The 27870-nt window shown below is 40.7% G+C and overlaps 1 protein-coding gene across 20 annotated transcripts in view; it reads right to left on the bottom strand.

Moving 5' to 3' along the window:
- ELAVL2 (ELAV like RNA binding protein 2) overlaps positions 1 to 27870 on the bottom strand; it is a 286534-nt gene that overhangs the window by 250739 nt on the left and 7925 nt on the right. For 6 of the 20 annotated variants that reach the window (XR_007122204.1, XR_007122201.1, XR_007122206.1 and 3 more), the window contains exon 1: positions 5385 to 5620. The exons of 1 other annotated variant lie outside the window; for it this stretch is intronic. The gene's annotated coding sequence lies outside the window, so the exon portion shown is untranslated. Of the gene's footprint in view, positions 1 to 4995; positions 5217 to 5384; positions 5621 to 9620; positions 10144 to 27870 lie in introns of those variants that run through there. 13 more of the 20 variants (XR_007122207.1, XM_047699249.1, XM_047699244.1 and 10 more) reach the window with 7 other exon arrangements.

Raw genomic sequence — 27870 nt, forward strand, 5'->3', positions numbered from 1 at the left:
TAGAATGTAAATTTCTTTTTTATGAGACTGACTCCTTTTAAAGCAAGGGAAAAGGCTGGTATGAATCTATTACCATTAGATTAGACTAGGAAAAAATATACAGATACTCAACTCAGGAGTTCAAAACTTATCTAAAGCAAAACCTTCAACATGTTAAATCAAAACAAAAACTATCATTTTACTGTCTCATAATAAATAAGCTTAATAAAGAAAAACTCTCATTTTCCAAATAAATCTCTAAAAGTAGGAATGGGGTTCTTGCCTGTCAAACCTTACTTGCCATACATTTTCAGTCAAACCAAGAGAGTGGAAATCAGATATGGAAACAACACACAAGTACTACAAACGTGCAAGTTTAAAAAAAGAAAAAAAGTTACTTGCAATTTTTAAGGCAACCTCCAAATCGGTTTAGTTTGAATCTCCTGCCATATATTCCGAGGACCTTAGTTATTTTACCTATCCCACTCCTTCCCAAAGCAATCATCCTTCTCTGTATGAAGATTTATTACAAGGAAAACCCGTATGTCATCACTCCAAACTATTCAGCAACTCTCAAAGGGGAAATATACACTTAAGAGTATCAATGAAATTGATGCCTTCAAAACCTAACCCATAACTCCGAGAAAATAATACCTTTACCAGAAGTAGATTTTTTTTTAAAAGATTTTATTTATTTGACAGAGAGAGGGATAGTGAGAGAGCAGAGAGAGGGAGAAGTAGACTCCCGGCTGAGCAAGGAGCCCAACTCTGGGCTCGATCCGAGGACCCTGGGATCACGACCTGAGCCAAAGGCAGCTGCTTAACATCTGAGCCCTACCCAGACACCCCTACAAGTAAACATTTTAATGTAGCCCAACCTCTGGACAAGTAGCACTGGTATTAAAGGGGAAGGGGGAAGATGTGTATAGGAATGCACCTTCTGCGTGTTACAGAAGAGTCACCTTTTGCTTTATACAAAATACAAGGCTAGAGACATATCAAGCTATATTCTCTTAAAAAATATTCTCCTGTAGGGTGCCTGGGTGGCTCAGTGGGTTAAAGCCTCTGCCTTTGGATCAGGTCTTGATCCCAGGTCCTGGGATCGAGCCCCGCATCGGGCTCTCTGCTTGGCAGGGAGCCTGCTTCCTCCTCTCTCTCTGCCTGCCTCTCTGCCTGCTTGTGATCTCTATCTATCAAATAAATAAATAAAACCTTTTAAAAAAAAAATTCTCCTGTGATCTTACTAAAATTATGATAGGCATCATGCATGCTGAAAGCCAAATCTGCTTATTTCTTGCTAGTGAAAAATTTCCTACATATTCCATAAAACCACCGCAGGATTTTACTATATTAATTCCTATTTTTAGTTCAGATTCCAAAAGTTACCAATGCTAGTTAAACCATAATAAAATGTGTATTTTTTAATACACAAAGCCTTAAAACAATTTACTGCCTTCCAAGCTTAAGCACCTTCTATTTCTGCTTAGCAGATTTATATCACTTAAAATCAAGAAGAAAAATCAACTAAGATTGCAAACCAATTAGTCTCTAAAATCAAATAGAACTTAAATGTTCTTCCCAAATTAGAAACATAAAAAACAATGAGTTTGGCATTAAAGTACACAACATGTGGGTTCTGTGAGTAACCAGAACCAGTGAAGACTTCCACAGATCTATAAAATGAAACTGGCCAAACCAAGTGAACATTCTGTGTGTATGATGTCCTCTATAGAGGTAATTCAAGAGTTGGGTGTGGCATGACCAGTGCATAAGACCTTCAAAGAGTTCTGTAATATATTAGCATTAAGAAGCATTATTGGCAGCTAAAAATATTATCAAATGATTAAGACTCTAACCAGGATAAGCTATGTAATCTGTGGATCCCAGGGCAAAAGGAAAGAGAGGGTCCCCTTGTTCAAAAATTTAAGAATTTCAAGGGGGCGCAGTTAAGACGGCAGAGGTTACACGCCCATAAAGCAGTTCAGCTTCCAACCAAGTATTCACGCTTAAAAACAAAACCGAACCTCAAATGTGGCAGCTTACTGTGATGACTGGCCTGTCCAGTTGAATATCCAAAGAATAAGAAAGAGCTGGATTAGACGGCTACGGGTTGGTTTTCCACGGGGTGGCATACGACCCAGCCCCATACCACCTCACCTATACAGCCTCCTGAAATGCCATGAAAAAAATAAATAAATAACCTGACCAAGCTAAGTAACACGGACCTCTAGCCTCCTTATTTCCAAATAAACAGTATTGGTCACAAAGGTAGTAAAATAACATGTTATGGTACCTTTAGTAAGACTTTGAATGAGAGCAAAAGAACTGACCCTACCATGCGGACCAATCTTTCAGAAAGGTAAACTGTAAAGTCAGTCTTTTTTTTTTTTTTTTAAAGATTTTATTTATTTATTTGACAGAGAGATCACAAGCAGGCAGAGAGGCAGGCAGAGAGGAGGAAGCAGGCTCCCTGCTGAGCAGAGAGCTCGATGCGGGGCTCGATCCCAGGACTCTGAGATCATGACCTGAGCCGAAGGCAGCAGCTTAACCCACTGAGCCACCCAGGCGCCCCATAAAGTCAGTCTTAATAAGATGCTATTTTGGAATATCCAGTCCTTTGGGAAAAAAAGAACATGAAGAATAACGTGCCACTGCTAAGGTCTGAAAAGTACACCAGGTTTAAAAAAAAAAAATTCCCCCCATCAAAGGTTGATCCCAGTTTAGAAGTCAGGGTATTCAGGATGGCTCTGCTGTATCCTTAAAGAAAACTTGTGACTTGCTTTTAGAATAAAAGAGAGAAGGTGGGGGGGAAGGGATAGAAAGCAGTATTTTTTAAAAATTATAATGCCAACCAGAAAAGCATTTAGAAGGCTGGAATGGCCGGAAGTGGTAACAAGGATTCAACCAGAAACATCTGTCTGTATATAAAGGTCCAAAAGGGTGGATTAAGAAATGGGATAGTAGAAATGTCACTTAGAGCACTGCTGTTCCATGTCACACCAGGAGAGAGGTCATAACTAAAAGTGTAAAACCCAGGAGGGGAAGGACCTTACTTCTCCTACGAAGAAGCATTAACCAGAACCAAGCAACCCTGTTCAACCCCCCAAGAAACAAACGAAAACCAAAAAAGGAACTCTTAACAACCCATCCATTCTTAGCCTAGAAAATAAGGTTTAGTAGTAAATAACAGGCCTGGCCACACTTACCAATTTGTGAGTACCTATGCTATTCCAGGAGCATACCCTAAAACAAAAATTCAGTAATAGAGTGTATGTACATTTTAAAAGAGCTGACCTGATTCCTAAGAGCAAACACTGTACAGTGAAGCAAACACCTACAGACAGATAAAATGGGGGGCCTTAAATGACAGCCTCTGGCTGTCTTTGAAGGGTTAAAAAAAAAAAACCTCATTCCCCGAAAGGTGGCAGCACCAAGTTACCCAAATGGGCAATAAGGGCCCAGTTTGATCACACAAATACATTCTCTCAAAAAGGAAAAAGAAAGGAAAAAAAAAGGGTAGAGGAATCACATCAAATTGCATGTAATGTTTTTCTTCATAATTTAATTTTTCCTACCCCACCCCAACCATTACTTTTCAGACACATTTTCTTCTTGCCCTGTTTTCCCTTTCCTTCCCCATTTCCAAAGGAACTTTCTCTAAGTATGCACACACACTTCACCTGAGCAGTATTAAAATCACCACTCCTACAAATCTCTCATAAGGAATAACCCAAAAATAAATGCAGTAATGTCCCAGTCCATCCAAGGAAAACAGTCACCATTTCTAGACCCAAAGGTTTGGATGAGAAAAAGTAGATCCAGGAAAGCTTTCCTGCACGCTCACCAAAATGGAGACTCCAGGTCAGCTTCCACAAGAAAGCGTGCTTAGCACAAATGAAAAATTCTAAGGACTCTGGGGAAACGGTTCTTGAGAAGATTCTCTTCAAGAGCAACTAGCCAGTAATTCAAACTGATTTTTTAAAGAGATGGGGAAACTACACCCCAACTGGTATTCGAGTGGTTTAGAATGGACTTATTTGTCGTAAGTTTGGGACTGAGATATATTTTAATTAAGACAGAATTATGGGTAGGTCCACCAAAAAATTAAGTTTCAAAAAACTCTTTGTCCTTGATGGGAAATATATTCACGTAGCATTGCTAAGCACCATTCTTTGGGGAGGGAATGAAAGAGAATAGATATTCGGGAACAAGTCCTCCTTTCTCACATTCTCAGAAAATGTAGAGAGAAGACAGGAGATGAAATTTTTATCATAAAGATGATCTTTTTAAATGCACACTATTTTAAATGGCCATCTGGACAGCTACAACTCTGTGCTCATAGCTCACATCTAGAGACAAGGTTTTGCGCCCCGGTCCTCCAGGATAACAAGTAGGCTTTTAAGGCAACGCTGTGGAAAGACTGCCTGCTGGTCATTGTCAAGACCACTGGAGGAGCACCTGCTGGGGAACGGAAGTTGGTCCCCACGAGACCACCAGTCGCACCAGTGCACGCACACTTGTCCGTGCACGGGGGCCGCAAGTGGCCGGCCCTCCCCGCCGAGCTGGAGGCGCAACTGCCGCAACCTACGAGAGAGCGAGCCAAAGCCCCGAGTCCACCTCGCCCGGCTGCCCGGCCCACCTGGCGATTCCCGCCCAGCGCACTGCCCGCGCTCAAACCCAGGATGCCACCGTGAGCGGCGACCTCGCGCGGCTGCGCCGGGCCTCACCTAATACCGCGCAAGGGAGCGAGCGGCCCGGGGGATCCTCTTTGCTCTGCCCTGGCCGCCTCCAGTCCCATGCCACCTCCGCACACTGCGTGGCCGCTCCAAGTCTCCAGACGCTCCAAGGACCACGCGCGAGGAAGCGCCGTACCAAGTGGGCACGCCACCAGACACCATCCGACTGGAGAACCTAGTGCACACAGCCTCCCACAGGCGGGGTTGCCAGTCCGCCACAGGAATCCTGCCCTTTTTCTAGAAAAGCCCCCTTCCCCCACTTTCCCTCCAAAGCACTCACCTGCGTCTCGGCGCAGCTCTCCCGGAGCTACACGCGGCCGTACCCGGGCACGTCCAGGCCTGAGCACGCTGCCTGGTGCGACTGGCCCCGCTCGGCTCCCGCCGCCCCCAACCAGCTTGTGCCCACAGGAGGGGCGGTGCCACCTCCCGAGGAGCCCAATTCCCTCTACTCCCGCCGCAAGGGGCCGAGCTCTAGGAACTTCGCGTGCACAACCTCCGCCACCCCCACCGGCGTTCCCGCCCGAGGCCGGTCTAGGGCTCCCACCTAGCGGAGGCCGGACTCCGCTCGGCGCCGCGCACAGCCCTTAGCTTCGGCGTCCAAAACAGACCCGAGGCCAGGCGCCGCGTGCCCGCCTTCCCCGCCCCCACTCCCACACCCCCCGCACTTGCCTGCTACGACTCCGAGCTGCAGCTACTACGGCTCGCGCCGCCAGCCGTCAGCACAGCCGCGGAGGAGTCGCTCCGGGCGGGCTCCGCGGAGAGGCGGTGACGGCGGCGGCGGCGGCGTCCCCAGTCCTGGCGGAGGCGGGAAGGCGGACTGGAACCCGGTGAAACCCCCGCCCTACCCGCGTCGCGCCGGCGACCGGCCTCCTCACCCGGCCGGCAGCTGCCTCAGTGACGCCCAGGCGCCGCGGTCCCGCCGTTTGTAGCGGGGCGAAGAGGAGGGGCTTGCTTGGAAGAGCGCCAGGAGGCGGGGCCGGCGGCGAGTTAGCGGCGCCGCCACTGCCGCCGCCGGCGCGTGCCCTGCCCCGCCGCCCGTGGGTAGGTGCCTGCGAGAGGACGCCCGGCTGCGGCCGCTCCGCTCGTCCCTCCCTTGTTCGGATTCCGAACAAGCTCTGGGACCAGGTTCCCTGGCAGAGCGGAGAAGAGCGTCGCGCGCCCAGAAGCGGTAGATTCCAGGTGCAAGTTTGCAAACCCCGAGGTTTCAGGCGCTAACTGGGAGCCAGAGCGACTCGCGCGGGGGTTACTTTGAGATATATGTGCATCAAATATGTACACATACATACATACACATATATTGCAAGCGGAGTCAAAAGGTTCTTTTTTCCCCTACTTCACAGCCCAAGGGTCCTGTCCCTTGGCGGAAAACTAAAGGCTTAGCCCCGGCTACCCCACTCTGCCTCTCTAGATGGAATCTGACATTCAAATAAGCCCGAGTACCTGTGCGGGGTGCTATACTCTGCTTCAAACGCAAAGTAGGAAATCCTGCACTCGACTATACAAGAGCCTGCCGTTCTCTGCATCCTTCCAACGCCCCCCACGTTAGCCCCCAAACGGCCAACTCTTCACCGAGGGGGCGTCACATCGCTGCTTAGCCTTGGCCCGCCCCCACGCCCAGCTCAATCGCCTTTCTCCTAGAAAAACCTGTGCCTGTCCTCAGACTCAGCCCCGCGACTGGGAGTCAAAACCGACCCCGAGCCACGCGGTGGTAGCACGTTTTTACACCTGCTCTGCCGCTTAATTATGAGAGCACCTGTCGTGTTGTTGTGGTTGTTTTCATTGCGAAGGCTTCTATTTTAACCCTTCCCCCTTAAAAACTACACTTAAAATATCACCTGTCATACCTACCTGAAATCTCAGGAGTTAAGAGAAAGGAACTGAGCAGTGGGCGACTGAGTCGCCGCAAGAACGTGACCGAGGTTACAGCTTCAAGGGCATGATGCGGGTTTGATGCAGCAAGGTCCGCTAAGGGCGCCCAGCGCTCCCCGCCCCCACGCGACGGGCGGGGCGGGGCGGGGCGGGGAGGGTGGAGGGGGGGGATGGAAAAAGGACTCCTTTAGCCCCGGGCGGGGGTGGAGGAGACAAAATTGCCCTCTTGGGCGGATTCAAATCAGGAGTAGTAAGGTAAGGCGTTTAACCATAATCGAAATGGAGACAATCCACCCCTCAATTTGGGGGACCCAGACTAGGGACACCAGAAATAGCTAATTGATTCTATATCAGCATTTCTGTTGTCACCCCAAATCCGATTAGCAATTAAATGACCTTAATTGACTTTGCACGGGGTTACTGGGAAAAGAGCTCAAAGCGCCTGCGCCTCTTTGACCTCCCTCTAAACAGTTAATTATAATATTCCTATCCCAAGCAGGCGGGTTGCTAAAAAATGCCTAGTTCCAAACGTTAGGCAAAAATGGGCCTACCACATTTGCCAGTCCAAGCCTAAAACTCTTAGAATGCCCTACGCCCTACTCCCTGAAGCTGACTTTTTGAAGTTATGGGAGACCTCTCTACAGAGTTCCCTAAGTCTTCCAATCCACTTCGACCTGCAAACGTTGCGTTTTTCGTGGAGAACTCCAGAACAGATTAAAATGAGGTGCCTAAGCACTTGGTTAAAAAAGAGAAGAACAACCCAGGAGTGATTGGTGTAAGACAGACAGACTTAGGGATTGACAATAAAAACGGAGAGGCAGTTACTTTTTTAAATCCTCCAAAAAGTGACTTTTAAAAATCAAAATTTTCTGGTTTTGCACACTTATTTGTCCAGATTCTGACAAACCTTTCAGATGTCCCACTTAAGAAGCCATTTTACGAAAGAAGTCTTACAGGCCCAAACAGCTTTTCTACTCTATCACCCCTAAAACATGCACACTTTTTTCCTGACCTTTAGGAACTTATTTTTTTAATTAGGAAAATAATTTATTCGGTTACTATTATCTACTCTGTACTCTCCCCCCACACCTCCACTTTAAGCTTGAATTTTATAAGTTGCAGTGTAGGCCTAAGAAATAACCCATCTCCATCTCTCTATTCCCAACATCCGGAAGATGGAGAGGGGGCGGGGGTGTGGGGATGGGCTAAAGGTGTAGAATCTTAACCAACATGAGTGTTTGTAGTGAGTGGGGGCGGGGAAAGAACCCGTGCATTTCGGGGAGAAAGTAAGAGACATTCATCCCATCCCAGCAGTGTTAAGAGTAAATACTAAATGGTTGACTGTTTCTCTCAGGCCACAATAAAGCCAGATCTGCAGCTGGCAATTACAAGAGAAAATACCCAGTCTCGACATCAGTTTCGCTAACCGGTACTTGAAAATGGCAAACGGGGAATGTATCCAACCTCCAATTTGCCACAGTTGTATAGCTCTCATATTAATTCTTTACAGACGTGAAATAGGTGGGTACGTAGCAACGTGCTGGGCATAAATTAAGCAACAATGGCCACGCGACGTCCTATTCGCCGCGGAGCTTCCGTGCAGGGCACTGCCACCTTGCTATCCCCAGACCCCACCGCCCCGGAGATGGCAGAGTCGAGTCTGGAGGCTGGCCGCAAGTTGGCTTTTAGACCCGGGAGGGTGGGTGGGGTGGACAGCGGGGAGAAATTAACAACCCCGGCGGGTTTTATACCTTTTCCCCCATTCTCTCCATCTGAAGCACCACACCGGCGCTCTCACGCACACTCACCCACACCCCCTCGTGCCAATAATTTAAACTTCTCTTAGGCAAAGGCAGCACCTCCTTCACCGCCACCATCACCCTCTCGGTCCTCTCCGCCCAATGTACACTCTCCCCCCTTTCCCACATCTACCCTAATTTCTCTTTTTCCGCAGTAGAAAGCCAGCTGGTTTCTCCCAAACCCTGAGAAATCACAAAAGTTAAAATGAAGCATGGGTCTGCCCAGCGTCTCACCCCCAACCATCTTTCTCCTGGCGTCAGTTTAACAATAGCGGGGGGGGGGGGGGGCGGTAAGAAAAGGGGTGAGGGCAACATAGCGGAGTTGGCTCCTGGGGTGGCTGTGAATCTTCGCGACTGCGAAGGGGTTTCCCCCTCGCGCCGAAGGCAAAGTCAGCCGCGTAGGACCAAGGACAGAGCTTGGAATCCACTTCCCAGCGCCCCGCACCGCAAGGCTCCCAGGCAGCCGCCACTCCACAGACACAGCTCCGAGGATCTTATTTACGCTTTTCTGAACAAAGGGAATCTCATATCCGGTGCAGACTTAAGAATTCAGCCCTAAATTGGCCACCTTCTTTTAAAAAAGAATCACGGTAATTGGCGCCCATGATTTAGAGCCCGCACACCTAGCAATGATGAGTTTTTGACAGCGTCTACCCACCCTAACCCCAGCCCTAGCCCTCAGGCGGCATGTACTTTTTCAGTCAACTACAACTAGCAGCCTGGTGTAGCATCTAAATTCCATCTGGCAATCCCATCTCCCCAGCACATGTTATCTGGTTAATGCAATTAAGTGTGGGGTTTTCGCTGGTCTAATCTGCAAGTCCAGGCTTCTGATTCCCCTCAAAGGTATTAAAGCCTCTCCAGTCCCTTAGCTGCTGTGCTAAAGTAGAGGCATGCATCCCCCAAAGCCCAAGTTATCTCTCTCTTCCCACGAAATGAACTTCCAACCTCAATCCCGTAGCTCACTCAATACCTAGACTCCCATTGTACCCCTGCTCTACTCTAGCCACATTTACCACTTAAGTTTCTGCCATTGATATTTGAGAAAATTCAGTACGTCAAGCATGCGTCGTCTTAGTCTAGCTCTCTAGAATTAAAAAGCAGAGCAGTACCTTTGAAATGAGACAAACATGTGCTTAATTAACTTCACATTCTGTATTCCGCTCACTTACAGGTTTTCTGGGTTTGCCAGCGCATCGCTGCAACTAATGATTAAAGAAACCAAACCGAAACTTACCTTTCTCCCTTAAGGTTTTTGTGTATGTGTGTTTTTAAAGTAACGGTGCAGTTCTCCCAATAAGGATGAGCAAGAAGCTGCTGGATAGTTCTCTTAAGACAGCACGAAACCTAAACTGTGCTCGGCTTAAAAGAAGCAAATAAAAAGAAATGCTTTCGACCCCAAAGTCCAACGCTAAAAGAAATGGCGAAAAAAAAAAAATATGAAAGGGGAGGGGAAACTTAAAAAAAGAGAGTTTAAAAAGACGAAGAGACTATCCTATTGCCGTTCAACTAAACAAAAAGAGGCAAGAAAAACAAACGAAGGAACAAAGAAAAGAGACGAAAGAACGTTTTTTCAAAAAGACGATGTCTTTCTCCTTGTTGCTTTTTAGTAGGTCGCTACAGGAGTAAGCTGCTGCATCTCTAACTGAGAACAGAAATAAGGGGGGAGGACGTCTTAAAAGGGAGGTGGACTGGACCACAGATTTATAGCACCGTATCACCAACCCCTTCTCTGCCTCCGCACTGCCGTGTGTGCAGCTGCTCTGCCAGGCTCCTATCCCGAGCAGCACGCGCGGAAGTATACGCCGAGTGGCGCCACAACGTAACTTGCTCATCTCCCCAGGACCCTGATTGGTCTAGATGCTTCCATTGAGGCCGCCCGGGCGATCATGCTTGATACGATTGGCTAGAAGCTTGTGTCACTCTCAAGAGCTCAATGGAGTCCCGTTTCAAGGTAAGTTGTGCGGGGAGGTACACACTTAACACAGGCGGCGAAGGGAAATGCAAGAAGCAAAAAGAGATGGAAAGAGCAACGTGGGAGGGTTGGAACTGTAGTATCAGAGTTTGCGATATGGCATGATCTTCTTTCCTCTTAAATCTTTCTGCTTCCGAAAGACTCATTTTCCTTGCCATCACTGCCGCATCTATGGCACGTTTCTTTATAACATTAAACTCTGTCCGGTATGTATGAGTCATTGAGAGCTCCCTCTCTTTGATCTGAGTGAAAGGGATGAATGTACATCCATTACTTGCCCGCATGCCTTTTTCGATTTATGTTCCGCTATTCTGTATTAGATATTAAGCAATTTTATGTCTTTCTCTCTTTTAATATATGCATATTGCAGTTCTCTTGTTTATTTTTAGGGTAAGAATGAATTCAGAAATGCTTTCAAATAAAGCTGCACGGTTTGAATTAGCTTTCATTTCATGTTAGAAAAGTAGAGGATAAGCATCCTGTTAGGAAAAAAAGGTACTGAACAGAGCTAAGGTCCTTTACTTTGAGGTATATGGTGACTCAAAATGAGCATCTGTATATAAAATTAGAACAAGCCACTCCTCTGTATTTGCCGGCGGTCCAGTTCTTGGACCACATACGTATTGCTGATAGTAAATTAGTCAAACCTTTATCTGGGTTCTTTCTCTGAGGATTTAGAAAGTTTAACCAGAACACCAAATGCTGCCAATGCTTCCGTTTTATAGCTGAAGACTACTTTATTAAATACCATATTTTAATAGCATTCAAGAGACTGAAGTATAGTTTTGTGCATGATATTTATTTCTTCCTCCAAGTGAAAACGTGGTCCTCAGAATCAACTTGATGTATAAATAGAGACATTAACTTGACGTAGGTTCTTTTTCAGTCTGAATTTCTTCTTTTAATCTTGACAGTGCCAACTTCCTAGATAGTACTTATGTTTCTTATACAATGTAACATATCTTGTCTAGATGCTCATGCCTTTCTAAAAGGAATTCCTTTACCTGTTTACTACTAGTGGCTATCTTTGAAAATTCAGAAAAAGGAGACACAGGTAAGAGTTAGAGATTGGAGGAGGGTGGATTGAGATGGTGGGAAAGGAACAGATAGTCACAAAGCAAAGTAACTACAAAGTGAAGGGTGAAGTAATTCAGAGTTCCTTGAGAATGTCCTTGAGTGTGGATAAATGATTAATGGCGAAGAACATAAGACTTGTTTATCTCCCGTATAACCAGTGTAATATGTTCAAGTTCTATTACTTTGCATGACAATAACACAGGGTTGGAAAAGGAGGCCTGAATCTATATGTTATCTTATAATTAACATTGTCATCTTATAATTTATAATTACCATGCCCTAATCCCCAGCCCCACTTTTTATATAACAACAAGAGTGGGGTCCTAATTTCAACTTAAAGCTATTTTCTAGACCTGGGTGGAACTCATAGGAAGTAGAAAGAAAAGCAGTTTGAGGAAATGGAATAAAGGGGCTGAGGGAGGGACAAGTCAAGGGAAAAGACAGAAAGACTCCACTTTACCTAAAGTAGATTAATCACTGTATGAATAAATAGTTGGAAGATTGTGTTTGTTACCATCTTCTTCAACCCCTCTCTTCACCCCCAGGTCAGTACAGAGAAATAAATCTTAAAGTAATAAATGCAATTTATATAAAAATGTAATACTGTTTATGCAGACTTATTTATGAGGTGAAATGCCTTTTCCCCTTGTTAACATGTTCTTAATATTGAATTAGTTGCATGTATTCATATAATATTATCAGCACTCTGTAGGAAATCTTTACCATTAACTTAAAACTGTGTAAGTATCTTCTAACTGGGTGGAAACTAATACCTTGTTTTGTTTTTTGATGTGTGTTTGTTTCCACAAGAAGTTGCAGATTACAGTGGTATATTTTCCAAAAGGGGGAGGGTGGATAAGGACAGCTGGGTGTGGTGTGGAGTGGTGAAAATCTAGCGTGTGTTAGGTAGTTAAAGAAATTACTTGAAAAATAGTAAATTTGTCTATTCAAATGCAAAACACTAAATTCTGTGGATTGCGTATATAAGCTTTCTTTACTTTAGGCAGAGGAGCAATTGATTTTGAAAATGTTTTCATCTTCAACATGTTGTTTTTTCTATATAGGTAAAATGAAGTTAAATTATTTAAAATATTGACCATATCTTACAATACTAGTTTACTTCCTCAATAAAACAGATGTTTCTAAGTTTAAAAACATTTAAATGGATACATATACCTTAAGTAATGTGTATTTTTCCAACTTTTAAAAATAAAAACTGAATACAGCCTATTTAAAATAAATGATATCTGGATGTATATTTCCCTTTGAAATTCATATTATCATAGCTTGGAATACTAACATAATCTATCTTGCAATTAATAAAGACTATGTGTAAACATCACACTCCACATTAAGGAACTGTAATCAACCCCTCTTCATCCATAGTTAGCTAAAGAATTATCCACAGCATCTGAACTTGCATTAGAAAAGCATTTAAAAGACATCTGAGTTTTGACTGTTATCTTAGCTGACATATTTTTAAAGTCCTTAGTACTATTTTAAATTGCAGCAGAGAATGGATAGAGTTGAGGGGTCACTCACTGAAAGTTTGGAGAAAAAGTTTGTTGTGAAGAAAGTTGCAAAAAGAAAGTTGCAAAAAAAAAAGCTGAAAAATAATGAATTCAATGGATTATTTTGCTAAAGTTTATAAAGGAACACTCATTCACAGGAATACTCAGAAGCTATTGTGGGCAATATCTTTTAGGATAAATAACTCCCTCACACTAGTTGAGGGGGGGTGTGATTTTAGCATTTTATGATAAAGGATGCTATCAACTACTACTGTGACATTTTTTTTAAAGTAAACAAAGCAGTTAAGCTATTTAGGTGAGTTTACAATGTGTGGCTTAGGGCAATAGTTCCAAACATTATACCCTCTCGGAAGAATAAAAATATTCTGTGTTAGTTTGTTGGGCAATTCGGGGTGGGGGTGGGGTCTGCAGTTCAAAATGTTGGAAATATGTCATTTTAATGCCTGTGTGAGAAATATAGATATTATATAGCTTGATGATTACTCTTTTATTTGTTCTACCTAAAGGAGTATGTCAACTTTCCTTCTACAGTTTAGAAAACAGGAAAAAAGTTGTGTAGAAAATTGACACCAACGTTGAGTTTAGAGCGTGGCAACCGGGCAAGGGAATGAGGCAGGAATTAGCACCATGGACAGAGACGAGCCGATCCAAAATAAAGATTTGAAAACTGATAGGGTTTTCTGTCCCTCCCAAGTAAGATACGGAAACGGCAATTCTTGGGAATGTTTCATTGCACAGACTTTAAGGAAGAGGTTGTCCTACTTCACAGAAACACGTTTATTTCGAATTAGGCTGGCTTTTGCTAGAACTCGGCCTTAGTGACAAAGCGTCAGGAGAGTTAGAGTTCTGAACTCTGGGCGCACCGTCCACTAAACTTCTCTTTTCACACGCTCCCTTGCCTAGATGAGCCTGTCTTTCATTAAAGTATTCATGCAAAATAAATGCAAATCCAGGTAGTCATCGGAAAGTCTGCTAAACCTACTGCAGAGTTCTTAATCCTCAAAATTCCCAGCGGGAATCGCAACAACAAAAAAACCCATACCCTTCCCCCTCACTACCCCCACCCTCAGTTCCTTCCCAGCTCCAACCACTTACTGGCAATGGGGCAAAGTCTTTTATCTGAAGATAAGTGACCTCCTAGACTATTTTGCAAAGGACCCTTTATATTGCAAACACTTTCCATCAGGGACAGTGCCAGAACCGGCAGTGAGCAGGATCACAAACATCCTTCACTTTCTCTTTACATTTTGTCTTTAAATTCCTGTCCGAGAGAAAAAACTGTAAAGACAGTAGACTCAGGAAGAATTCCCCTAAAACCTTAGGATACTGCTCACACATAAAGACATGTGAATTGTTTATTTAAGTGTTTAAAATTTTTTAAATGTTTATCTAGTGTCACGGTAAATCTTTTGAGACCAACTTAGAGTGCTCTCTCCCCAGTCCCACCTTTTTTTCCCCCTGGGTAAAATTTGTACCAAGTTCATTCTCCTTTAAGTGATTTGACTGCAAATATTCAGATTCAGACTAAGATCTGTTGCACGTGCCCCAGAGTGTCTCGGAAAATATATCTGCAGCTTCGGATCGACGATCATTTACGTAAAGCTTCCCACAAAATGTCCTCAGATTTCTTTTCCTCCTCTCTTTTACACAGTAGCAACTTGAAGTAGAATAAACTCACATCTTTGCTGAGCATGCAAAGAGAGGTCTAGCAGACCAGTCAAGGGTGAGGTAGGAAAAACTGGAGGTGAGAAAAGGCAAATCAGAGCTTTGTGTCCGTTTCTTTCAGGGATGCTAATAGTTTTCTCTAAGCTTCCTCCTGGAGCCGATACATCTCATGCAAAATTAATACAAGTAATTAAAAATAGCAGTTTCCAAAGTTAAAGGAAACCATCTGTCTCAGCTGGTGGCAATCAGTCTTTTGGCCGGCCCCTTTACCGGGACCTGGGAAGAAACGGTTTTTCTGCTTCCGATGCTCCGAGGCTCTTTCTCATATTGAAGATTTATGTTTCCACTTGTGTACGATGCACGTCTAATTTGAAATAATAAAGCCGGGCTGAGCGACCAGTCAATCAGAGCTATCAACTGCGCCCGGTACGCAGCCCTGCCCCCACCTCCCACTGGTCTCTAACCCTCCTTCCCTCCCCCTACTTCCTCCCCCACCCCACACCATCCCCCTCCTCTCTCCTCTCTCCTCTGCTCTCTCACGCATTCGCACTTTCCCCCCACGTGTGTTCAGATCAAACCCTTGCCCTATAGAGCAAGTGACCGCACCGGGGCACAGTGACAAAGGCAGAGTTTGTATCAGAAGAAGACTGAGGCCCGGGGAGACAGGGCGGCTAGAGAAACAGCTGTCTTATCAGCCCGGTGCAGAGATGGAGATGGCTCGAGAGGTCCTCAACAGATAATCACTTGAATAGGTTTGCAATGCGCCAAACTTCACGCTTGATAAGGCCAACCCAATGTAGAGAGCAGCCCAGATCCTGCTCCATTCTGTTTTATCTGAGCTGTAAATTAAGAAATTGAAATTCAGGTGGCAGAGGCAGCAGTCGGCTGATAGACCGCTAAAGTAAACTGTCATTAAAATGCTTGCGGGAGACAGAGAGGGGGCGCCTGGAATGGGATATTGTTTTATTTTTTTTTTTACAGGGGGAGGGGAGCCGTGAGAGAAAAAGCCCACTGGTTTTAAAAATTATCTGGGGAGCATAAACTGAGGAGGACTAGCAAAGGGGCACAGCATTTTTATCATGATTCTTAGTCATAGCTACCCTGCATAAACAATCTGAAAAGTATAAAGTTGTGGGAAGTTTGGTGAAATAAGAGTAAGGACAATTTAAAGCAATCTGATAGAGAACAGAATTCTGTCTTTATCAGAGCACGGGGCAAAGGAAGCTCCCTGGCTGCAGTATTAGAAACTGATTCTAAATGCAATCTAAAGTATTCCTTCTATTGTGAGAAAAGCAGATCAACTGGATACAGAGGAGTTACCATAAACTGAGGTTAACTTGACCTTTTTGTTGATGTGATAGAGCCACCAGAGATTCCAGGGTAATTTTTAGAAAAGCCTAAGAAATTATCTACTACAGAAGAGAATCAGCTTACCGACTTACAGGAATAAGAGTTCTATTTCACCCCCTTCCCCTTTACCCAGATAATTACTAAGGGGTAATTCAGGGAACTCAAAAAATTCCATGTGTATTTGATACCACATGGTTCTTAGAGCACACTTTATACCTACAGTCTTATGTCTGCTTTTATGGATACGAGGTGTGAAATTCTATGTATTATTTGACTAAATGTTTCACAGAAGTTTAAAATGTATGATGATCAGAATATAACCAGTGACCTTGGTGCCTTGATTCACTTATGACTTTGCACCGTATCTTGTTCCTTTTGTCATTGAGTGGATTGCAAATTCACTAGTGTACATTTATGAGAGTGCATGACAGGATGCATTTCATTTTCCACAACAGCATTTATAACTTAAGTTTTAGCAATATTTCTACAAAGATACCTTCTGGTGATAACACATAGTTAATGCAGCTTTAGGAAATCAATTAGTTTTTACTTTAACCCCAAAACTTTGATCAATGCCAGGATACACTTAATTGATACTATTAAGGCTGCTTAAATCACAGTGGGAACTGGAAGAATTAAAAATGAATTTGTCAGGAAAAGTAGTGAAAAAAAATTAAGGTGCAGATATATATTTCATTACTTAATTAACTACTTAGATACATTAAAAACTATTATTTTAAACTATGCACTTAATCTGATTACTCATAGGAAGATGAGCAAATATATACAAGTCAACGAATCTCGAACACATTTCTTTTCAATTCTTTATGCAAAAATCCTTCTTATCACCTAACCCAAAGATCAGTTTGTTTGTTTTTTTTTATTCAAGTATATGGATAAATGAGTGCAGTATATATTCTTTAATGAGAGAAAAATTTATGTTTATGCAAGCTAACTTTTCCCTTCCATATCCCCATTTTCCATAATGTTATATTGGTTTAAATAATGGCTGCTATATAAGCATTTTAAGAAATATTCTTTCAAATTCCAGCCTTTCAGGCACTATTATCTTAAAATAATGAGACAGTAAGATATTTTTCTGCTAGTTACAAATACTCTTAAGTCTGAACTGCCTGCTTTAATGAGGCTCTTAAGCTATATTTATTTTTGTTTTTCTTTTTTTTTTTTTAAAGATTTTATTTATTTATTTGACAGAGAGATCATAAGCAGGCAGAGAGGCAGGCAGAGAGAGAGGAGGAAGCAGGCTCCCTGCTGAGCAGAGAGCCTGATGCGGGGCTCGATCCCAGGACTCTGAGATCATGACCCGAGCCGAAGGCAGCGGCTTAACCCACTGAGCCACCCAGGTGCCCCTATTTTTGTTTTTCTTAATTAAATTGAAAATATGCATACAATGGACAGCTTAAACTATTCTTTGCCAAGACATGTAGGACATTTTAAAGATGAGAATTTACAAAAGGGTTAAAAGATGTACTCTCACCAAGTCTGAAATGAGAGAAAAAGATATTGTATAAATGTACATTATAATGTTTCAAAACTAGAAGATAATTTTAAAAAGAGAAAATCACACTATTGAAGAGGAAAATGTTTTAGCATGAATTATAAAAACCACTTCTAATTTTTGTCACAAATAAATGATATGTATGGCATTATGAATGATGAAAAATAATTTAAAGATCCCAAAATGCCAATTTAATTTGGGGGGATTCCCCATTATTAACTCCCTCTAAGGGAAATGGGATAATAGATTTTTAATGAAAACATTCTCTCAATGATATATAAAGGCATTATTTTCAAGAGCTTTAGAAATACCTAATTTTGTAGTATTTTTGTTTAAAACTGATTATAAATCTATTAACAAAGAAAAAAATCAGGCAACTGATATTGTCCTTATAATATTTATCTTCAGGCGGAGGTCAAATGATCAGTAGATAATCAGTTCCTGTTCCTAACTATTTATTCCTGATCTTTGACAAAAGACCCATTTCAGTTTGCTTCAAGCATCTTTTGAGTGCCAGTATTTGTACAATATCTCCTCCTAAGTTTTTAATAGTATAGCTTGTCAAAAATTAGTCCTTTAAATAGATATTTCAATGTTACTCTACCACGAACTACAATTTTGAAAACTGTTAAGAGTTTGGGTTTGTACATAGGCACATCCTGATCTGAACATGACTTCATCATTGTGGGGCCTTGGACAAGTTACTTAATCTCTTCTAAGCCTTGATTTCCTGATCTATATAATGGTGATAATAATGCTTAATGTAGGATTACTGTGAGGTTAAATGTAACCATGAGTGTAAAATATTCAGACTTCCTGGAACAGAGGAAACAGCTGATACGCAGTAACTACGATGATGGAAACAAAAATGGTGACTTAGCACATTTATTTGACGAAGCAAGAATTAGAGCTCCTGCTTTTACATAGCATCTCTTAAATATAGTCATTTGCTCTCATTAATATCCCAACTGATATATCCTATGATAAATATCTTCTCCCATTTCCAATTGTAACCAAGTTTAAAAGGCCTCAAAAGGCATAAAATCTTCTGTCTGCCCTCTTATGTGGCTTCAATATATTTCCCAATACAATTTCATGATTTGCCCATAAAAAGTTGTGGGTCTTCAGAAAGGAACTTAGTCTGAGGTTCCATTTGATTGATATAATAATAAAAACACCTTAGATTTTTATAGTCCCTTATATCACAAAAAGCTCAATGCACTTTTACATATTTATCATTGTAACCCAGAAGATGGGGAAGGACATAAATTATTTCTCATTTTCAGGAGTGTAACAGAGGAATTAGGAATATGGGTTACATTTTAAGATTAATAGGAATAAAGAGCAGCTTTCCTGAATGTCATTCTTGCTACAGTGTGTTACTCTATTTAGCATTAACTATGACCATTATTACTTTAGTTAGGCTCAAAATATTGCTGTTAGGCATTAAGTGTAAGTTATAATTCAGTTACTCACTGAAATCAAGTTGAATAAAATACATATCATCACAGTCTAATCAAATTAAAGCATTTTGATTATATCCCAAGAGATACTTTTATTATTCGATTATATATATATGCATGTATTATCCATACTTATTTACCATTCTGTGTTAACTCTAAGGCAAGAATTTAAAAGTCTTTATTTGTTTATGACCTTGGAAGAAATCGGTTTCAATCTCCTTATCACTGGCCTTTCCCTAGGCTGATTCCCTCTCTACACATTTTTATAGGCTATTACATTTATTCCATTTACATAAGCTAACAGTACTTTCTGCTCTAGTTTTCTATTTCTTAGATTGTCTGTGTTTGATAAATCTCTCAGTATAAATATCCAAACAAATATGGAGGTAAAGTATAGAAAGGACACAAGAGAATATGCTTTTTATAATAGTTTTTGTTTTGAATGAAATAATGTCCACTTGACATTGGAAAACATATCATATCAAAAGAATACGGGGCGCCTGGGTGGCTCAGTGGGTTAAGCCACTGCCTTCGGCTCAGGTCATGATCTCAGGGTCCTGGGATCGAGTCCCGCATCGGGCTCTCTGCTCAGCAGGGAGCCTGCTTCCCTCTCTCTCTCTCTCTCTGCCTGCCTCTCTGTCTACTTGTGATCTCTCTCTGTCAAATAAATAAATAAAATCTTTAAAAAAAAAAAAGAATACTAAAATTTGCTTATGGTTTATACTTTCACAGTTCCCTCCTGGGCTAGCAGTGCCATGGATTAAACAGAGATGCAGCTACAGATGTGGACTTTCAGTGAATAAGTAGAATGGAAGGAAACAAAACTTTGCAGCCTGATCAAAGAATGAATCTTGGGGCACCTGGGTGGCTCAGTGGGTTAAGCCTCTGCCTTCAGCTCAGGTCATGATCCCAAAGTCCTGGGATCGAGTCCCACATCGGGCTTTCTGCTCAGCGGGGGGCCTGCTTCTCTCTCTCTCTCTCTCTCTCTGCCTACTTGTGATCTCTCTCTGTCAAATAAATAAATATAATCTTTAAAAAAAAAGAATGAATCTTAAACTTCTTGAGGTCTAAGTTCATATATAGATTACAATTAAAAAAAAAACAGTATTTTCATTTTAAATTTAAGCTTAAATTTAAGTTTCATTTTAAACTTCCACGAGCATCTCTCTGTGTCCTAAATGCACCTTAAAATTTAATAAGACTTGGGGCGCCTGGGTGGCTCAGTGGGTTAAGCCGCTGCCTTCGGCTCGGGTCATGATCTCAGGGTCCTGGGATCGAGCCCCGCATCGGGCTCTCTGCTCAGCAGGGAGCCTGCTTCCTCCTCTCTCTGCCTGCCTCTCTGCCTGCTTGTGATCTCTCTCTGTCAGGTGAATAAATAAAATCTTAAAAAAAAAAAAATTTAATAAGACTGAATCACACAAAGTTTAGTCTAGTCATGTGACTGCCAGGCTTCTATGAGGAAGTATAATTAGCACCAAGAAGAAACACACATGCGTACACACAGCCAGAGCTGCTCTCTACTGCCATCACTCCAACCCCTTATGATCCTTCATGTTGATGTGGCTAAATGGGAAATCTGTTTCTCTGACTGAGCATGTATGTGCATTTTAAGGGAATACTAAGAATACTATTGTAATAAAAATGATGCTCTCTTCCTTTGGTCACTGTCATTCTGGTATAAGAAATTAGAGAATATATTTGTTTGAAATGTCAGTTTTTGTAAACATGAGTTGGAAGATGTACTGTAGATGAATGGTGTTACAGACTATTTAAGCTGTTTGAGTAATAAATAGACATTTCCTTGAATTATTTTGACACAATTTACTGTGAAATTTCTTTTTTTCTTTTGCTGATATTTCTAGATTCCTTGTGCAGACAATTAAAAAAGGACCTTTCTTTTTTGTCAGTGCTCATTATTTAACTCATACAACACTGATGTTTTCTAGAATACTAATATTTCCGAGATATGAAATGAATGCTAAACGAAAGGTATGTTTCCATCTTAACACATCAGAAGGAGACATGAAGATCTGAGCCTCTTTACCCAGTGTAAGAAAAGAGGAAAATATAAATATATATTATGGTGTTTTAGTCCTTAGTTTTAAAAGATCTTTATATAAATCTACTTTACTGGGTGTATGTGCATGTCCGTGTGTGTGTGTGTGTGTGTGTGTGTGTGTTTGGAGCAAATGACATGAGATACAGAGGAAAAAATTGCAAGACTTGGGTAAAGGAGACCAGGCTGACTGTAGAGGAGGAAGTGGGCTTGAGAGCAAAGATACCAGGTTGGTTAGGTCCTCCAGGGTCACATCATGGAAAGGCTTTGAAAACCCGCAGAGGAAAATATTGAAATAAAACTACTACACTTGATCTTAGCCAAAAGGGTGAGAAGTGAAACAGACATAAAAGTACTGGATACAAGATATATCTATTGATAAGTGTAAATTTTGGACTCACCAAGTGCAAAGAGACTCAAAGGTACAGGAATCAGAATCAAGACATAAGGAGGGTTAAGAAGCTAAAAAGTTAAAACAAACAAAATAAACATAAAACCCGTTGGAATTAGGTGGCAAGGTCGGAGGATTAATAGAGATGGGGGAAGACATAGGTATAGAAGAGGAGTTCACTGATAATAATGAAAATGTTTTGATGGCCAAAATATTGATAGAAGGCCCTGGGAAAGTGATAGGGTTCTGAACAAATAGTACTTTTGAGCCAAAAAGCCCAAGATAGCTATGAGGGTGAGAAACCAGGCACCAGAGCCTGCACTCTGATTAGCTATAGATGCCTCTAAAAACACTGCTAGGAAGGGTACATTGAGCTCAGATTCCTAGGCTTGGAGAAAGGAGACATGAGTCTGAGTATTATTTCTCCCACTGACTAGCTGATCCCCTATCAGCAATTCAGTCAGCATTCTGACTGAATGTCGTGATTCCCCAAAGATTGGATTAGTGAAAATAATGATTATGGGTAACAAGTATCAAGTATGTACTACATGCCAGACAGCATTCTAATGTTCTACACGCATTAAATCATTTAATCCTCACAATCATCCCATCACTTTAAAGACGAGGAGACTGAAGAAGTTGAGTAATTTGCCCAAGATCACACAATGAGAAACTAACAGAGATGTGCTTTGACCCCAAATACTTCTTTTGTATTGCCTAAGTCCTTAACAACCACTTATCAGATGACCTCTGCGGTACTTTCCAGGGGTAAAATCCAGTAACTTTAAAGAAATAGAGCAGAAATTTAAAAAAAACAAAAAAAAAATATATATATATATATATATATATATACACACATATATAAAAAAATATATATATAGCAGAAATTAAAGATGACGTAACATTTGTAAAAGAACAACAGTACAGAGATTACAATTAACATGAATAGATAAAACTCTTTTTTAAATTGGAAATAATCATACTCAAGTCTTGACATGCTGTCTATTGCTGACAAATGGAAGTGAGATAAAAGATACTTAGGATGATTTACTTCTTTAAAATGATTCAGGTCAGATCAATAGGATTTTGAGAAACAGAATGTATGATGTCCTAGGAGGTCCAAGCCACCAGTCATATTAGGTTTTGAGGACATTTTCATTATTTCGTTTTTGTAGATTTTAATTTTGAGAAGTGTACTCTATAACCATAGTAAACAGTTATAAGCCATTGAAAAGAAGAGTATATGTTTGTAATTTAGTGATATATAAAGATTTCCATGAAATATGTTTGAGAGTATTCAACATCTCATAAAGAATAGTCATCAGAACATTAAACAGTGGCTATTTTGAGGTAATAGGAATTGGACCTTTAGGTCCTTTTTTCTTTATGTTTTCTGCATTATTGGGTTTGTAAAAATTTGGAGCATCTATTCTTTTTATAAATCTGAAAAACAGGGAGTTTTGTGTTTGGGGTCAAAAAAAACACACCAAAACTATGCTGAAGAGCTCAAGCTTCAGCCCTGTAGTTAGCAGGTGGAAGCTGGTGGTAGATACTGAATGGAGAGAACCAGGGACTGCTTAAAAGACAACTTAGATTCATAGAGAGGACAAATGAACAGCCTGGAGTTTATAAACAAGATAGTGTTCACTTGCAAAAACAAATCTTGAGATTTAATACATATGAAAAATACATATATAATACAGCAAATTGGGGCGCCTGGGTGTCTCGGTTAAGCGGCTGCCTTTGGCTCAGGTCATGATCCCAGGGTCCTGGGATCGAGTTCCACATCTGGTTCCCTGCTCAGAAGAGAGCCTGCTTCTCCCTCTCCCTCTGCCTGCCACTCTGTCAAATACAAATAAAATCTTTGAAAAAAAAATAATACAGCAAATTGACAAAAATTTCAGAAATTGCTCCACCAGTTTCTTAGAAGAATACAATATAAGATAATAACTAATCTTCCCATTTAGAATTGCCTAATATTCACTATACTCAATATCAACTATTTCCTTCACTTAATGCCTATCTATATTATGACCAAGGGATGTTCTTTTTATTTAATTAATCATTTCTTTTTCCTTATTATACCCTTTCCTGCAGTTGCTAGAGAATCTCATAAAATGCACCTTTATTCCCAACTAGCAAAACCCTTAAAGTGATTTGCGTATATTTCTATGGGATATAAATAAATGAAAGCCATAACACAGTAAATAATTATAATGAGATTGAACAAAACTGGCTTCCTGACAGGTACCATTTAGTGAATTGCTATTTCAATGCCCTAAACAGTCACCTGAGTTAATTCAATTTTCATATTGTTTAATATTTGTCTTTAAAATCACTCTGCAGAGAATGGGGAACTGGCTCCCGGTCTCAACTCCATAGGATGGTACAGTCTGAACATTCTCATTTATTTAATTTTGCTATTTAAAAATATTCTACTATTATGACCAAGAATCTATCAAGAACTACATGCAGAATTATTTAATTTTAAAGGCATATAATGACCAAACCTGTAGTCTTGGGAGAACTGGAAAATATTAGAAAGAAATATTAAGAAAGAATATGAAAATAGGAGAAATTTCTTTTTTAACATGGCTCTGCTACTGTCTTTTAAGCTCTATAAGTTGTGAACATATATTAACTTTTAGGTATGAATTATGACTGTTTTGAAAAAACATTATTTGTCATAAATAGAGGACATGAAGCACTGCTGCCCTCGATCACGCACTCATTTGACTCATGGCGCAGTCTTGAATAATTTTAAACCAAACATGACTGCGGCAATCAATTTTCGTCCAATTTATTGGGCATGAGTTAAGGCCAATTAAAAAACCATTTTTGGTGCAATTCAAGGGGAAAATGTATAAACCCATGAAAAACAGATTTCAGTCCTAGACATGAGTCATCACTATTCTAAAAAATGGTGTCAGTCCCAAATCAGAAAGAACAAATCCTAAAATTGCATATTCCACACTGGAAACTGCATTTCTCAGCAATGATTTTATATAATTTTTAGTATTTTTTAATAAGAAATTAACCTGGAAGAAAAAAGTAGGCTCTTCTAACATTGTGTCATTTCTGAATATTTTTTAGCCATGAAATTAGAAGGTAGTTTACTACCTTGAGTTTCTGAATTAAGACCTAAAGTAGAAAGCCGTCTATGACTTTTATACAAAGAAAGCAAAACAGTTGACCTATAATTTTAAAGACTCTTTTACCTATTAGACCATGTCTCTTCTCACATGAATATAGCAGCTCTCTTTTAAGGCCATGAAATGAAACAACCCCTGTACACTCTGGATAATCTTAGGATAATCAAACAACAAAATGGGAGTTTCTAGGTTGGAAATTACAGCTATAAAATACAGCCATGCATTTTCAATCTGTGTATTTGAAAGGCCTTCTCAGGCTTGTAGTGGTTCATAGTATTCAAGCAGACGTGGATTCTGGTTCTGCCTCTCCATATCCGTGGTATATGATTTTAGTCACATTCCCCGACCTCTCCAAGCCTCAGATTTTTCATCGGTAAAACGAGTACTATACGAATAAAAGCCACCTTTTAGGGTTATTGTAAGCACTAAGTGGAAAAGTATTTGTCAAGAGCTTTGGAGAATACCTGGCACAGAGAGACTCTTCAGTGACGGTTAGAACTGGTGAGAGGAAAGCCTGGAGGTTCTCACTCATAGCTGTGGATCCAAGCCTCAACCTACCAGGGAGGCTCTTTTCTTTTAACGTACAGAGACCTGGTCTGTATCCCAGGATGTCTGCTTAGTAATTCTGAGGTGAGGTCTAAGCTTACGTATTTATGAAAACCTCCACGGATGATTCTGATGAACCAGTGATTTAAAACAAAACTAAACAAAAACAGTACAAATTTTCAGTTGCTCAGTTAACTTGCAGTTAAAGTGTGGCTTGTGTGGCTCTCTGTTGAGCAGATTAATTGGAATAATTATCAAATCTCTACTTTGCATTATTCTGGAAGACACTTAACAGGGAGACTTTTAAAAGATTTGATTTACATTCATATGTCTGTGAGGTCACAGAGTAAACCTGATTTTCCACCATTTCCTGTCATATTGAAGAAAAGCTTTTACTTCTATTTAATAAACATAAAGAGATAAGGCAGGATTTTTTTTTCAGTTATATTTTTCTATTGAGTGAGTTCATTTCTAACTGTCCTATTTCAAGATAAGTAAGCAGTCTCCACAGTGGTAGAGATCAAGGAGTGCCACATGGTTAAGAAAAGCAGCTCTCAAAAAATATTCATATTGGCCTGACATGACCACCCTACAAGTTATTCACCATGATTGTTTAACAAAAATGAGGACATTTCCCCTGTAAGTCACTTCTAAATATCAACTGGAAAAAAAAAAAAAAAAAGGACTTTCTTCATATCTTCCCATTAGTGGAGAATACTTTATTAGATTAACAACCTGTCACCATAGAAGGGAAAGAGATATTGTCCTAGGAGACCTTGGGTTTGAACAATATAAGTAAAGGGACAGCACAACCCTAAGGAAACAAAGGATGGCCAGGTCCTAACGGTATCAGGAGAAGGTGATGGAACAGTGAAAAACCAATCACAGAGTTTTCACTATTTTTGCCTAAACAGCTCTCGGTGCAGTTGGTATATTCTCAGACTTATGGCTTTTATAGTCCTTGTTAGTAAGAAATCACAGTTATGTAAACCCTGGCATATTTCTGCACAGGAATCCAAGAAAATTCAAATACTGTCCCACCACCAGATAGAGTTTTTAATTCAGAGAGTTTTCAGAGAGCATGCATTGATACACCCTTTCCCTGGATCTAAGAAAGCAAATTGCTTAGGTGACCTAAGATTGAGAAAATATTCATTCTCTGGAAACATTTTTAGCCTGACCCTAGGGTTTAGAAAGGATTCTTAAAGTCTAGCTCTAATTCCAACATCATGCATTGGTAAATCCAGGTGTTAAAATTCTGTGAAGGAGTTGGTATCCCCAGATTCCAGTTTTTTTTTTTTTTAAGATTTTATTTATTTGACAGAGAGAGAGCAAGCAAACATAAGCAAGGGGAGCAGTAGGCAGAGGGAGAGGGAGAAGCAGGAACCTTGTTGAGCAGGAAGCCTGATATGAGGCCGGATCCCAGGATCCCGGGATCATGACCTGAGCTGAAGACAGCTGCTTAACCAACTGAGCCACCCAGGCGCCCCAACCCAGATTCCAGTTTTAAAATTGTGAACTCTGTTTCTATATATAAAATAAGATGATATTATTTATTTTTCTTCCTTTATGAGGTTATTGTGAAGTCAAAATAAAATTACATATATGAAAACAGGAATTTTTTTTATTGTTATGGCATAAGAATTGAGAGGAAAATAACTTTGTTAATGTATAGAACTTTCTGGCAAATTATCCAAAAGGCTTTCAGGAACATATTTCATTTTTCTTATTAAGTAAACTTTTTTCCCTTTTTCAATATGATTTCACAGAAGTTTCAAAATTAGGTTGTAAAATAACAACTCTGTGTTGAAACTTCAAAAGCTGAAATTGCCTGAAATTTGCAGAACTATTATGGAACATAAAAATGAAAATCTGTAAAAAATAAAAATAAAAATAAAACCTTCCATTTTCTTTGTTTATGAAAATTAGGTTTTATCTAAGTCTACCCTTAGACAATTGGTTTCTAAAACATGCTCTTTGAAATTTTGGAAGAGAGAGCTCTTTCAGAATTTTTCATTGAACCACCAGAGAACTGCTTTCTCACAGCTGGAAACTTAACTGATGAATCTGGATACTTTTCTATTCCCCTGGGTAACAGTTCAATGACCCTCACTGCACCATCAGGACAGCCAGCAATATATGTGGTCAGGAACATGTTCCAATACAAGCCAATTCCAAAGCCACCCCTCCACACAACCCCTAGGACCAGGGAACAGATAACTCAGAGCCCCATGTCACCTGAATGGGAAGACGCTCTATCTGTTGAGGAAAATCAACCTTCATAAGAATCTTCTTTCTGACCCAAGATCAGAACACAAGGCTTATATGACCATAAGGATTCTTTGAAGGACTTCTGTTGTTGGTCTCAGGATTTGGTATCTGAAACTTATCAATATCACCCCCCGCCCCAATTTTTTACATTATATAGGAAATTACTCTTTCACTTCAGATGCATTTCTGAGTCTCTCTTAGTAGAAAGCTACATAGCTTTCATTTTTAACTTACAGGAAGAACAAGCAAAAAGAATATTTCTGCATAGCTGTCACTGCAGTACTATTTACTGTATCCACTAGAGGACTCCTCTCAGAATGGCTCAAAATATCTCCCCTCTGGTTCCCTGTGGCCTCTGACATTTGATGCTCAACTAACTCTTGAGTTGGGCCACTGGCTACACATCAGTGTTAGAATGAAAACATTCCCCCTACTTTACACCTCCTGCTAGTTCAATAAAGTAATGTTTAAATAACTGAACTGGCTTCAA

The sequence above is a fragment of the Lutra lutra genome, chromosome 13 (assembly GCF_902655055.1).
Source record: "Lutra lutra chromosome 13, mLutLut1.2, whole genome shotgun sequence".
Lineage (NCBI taxonomy): Eukaryota > Metazoa > Chordata > Mammalia > Carnivora > Mustelidae > Lutra > Lutra lutra.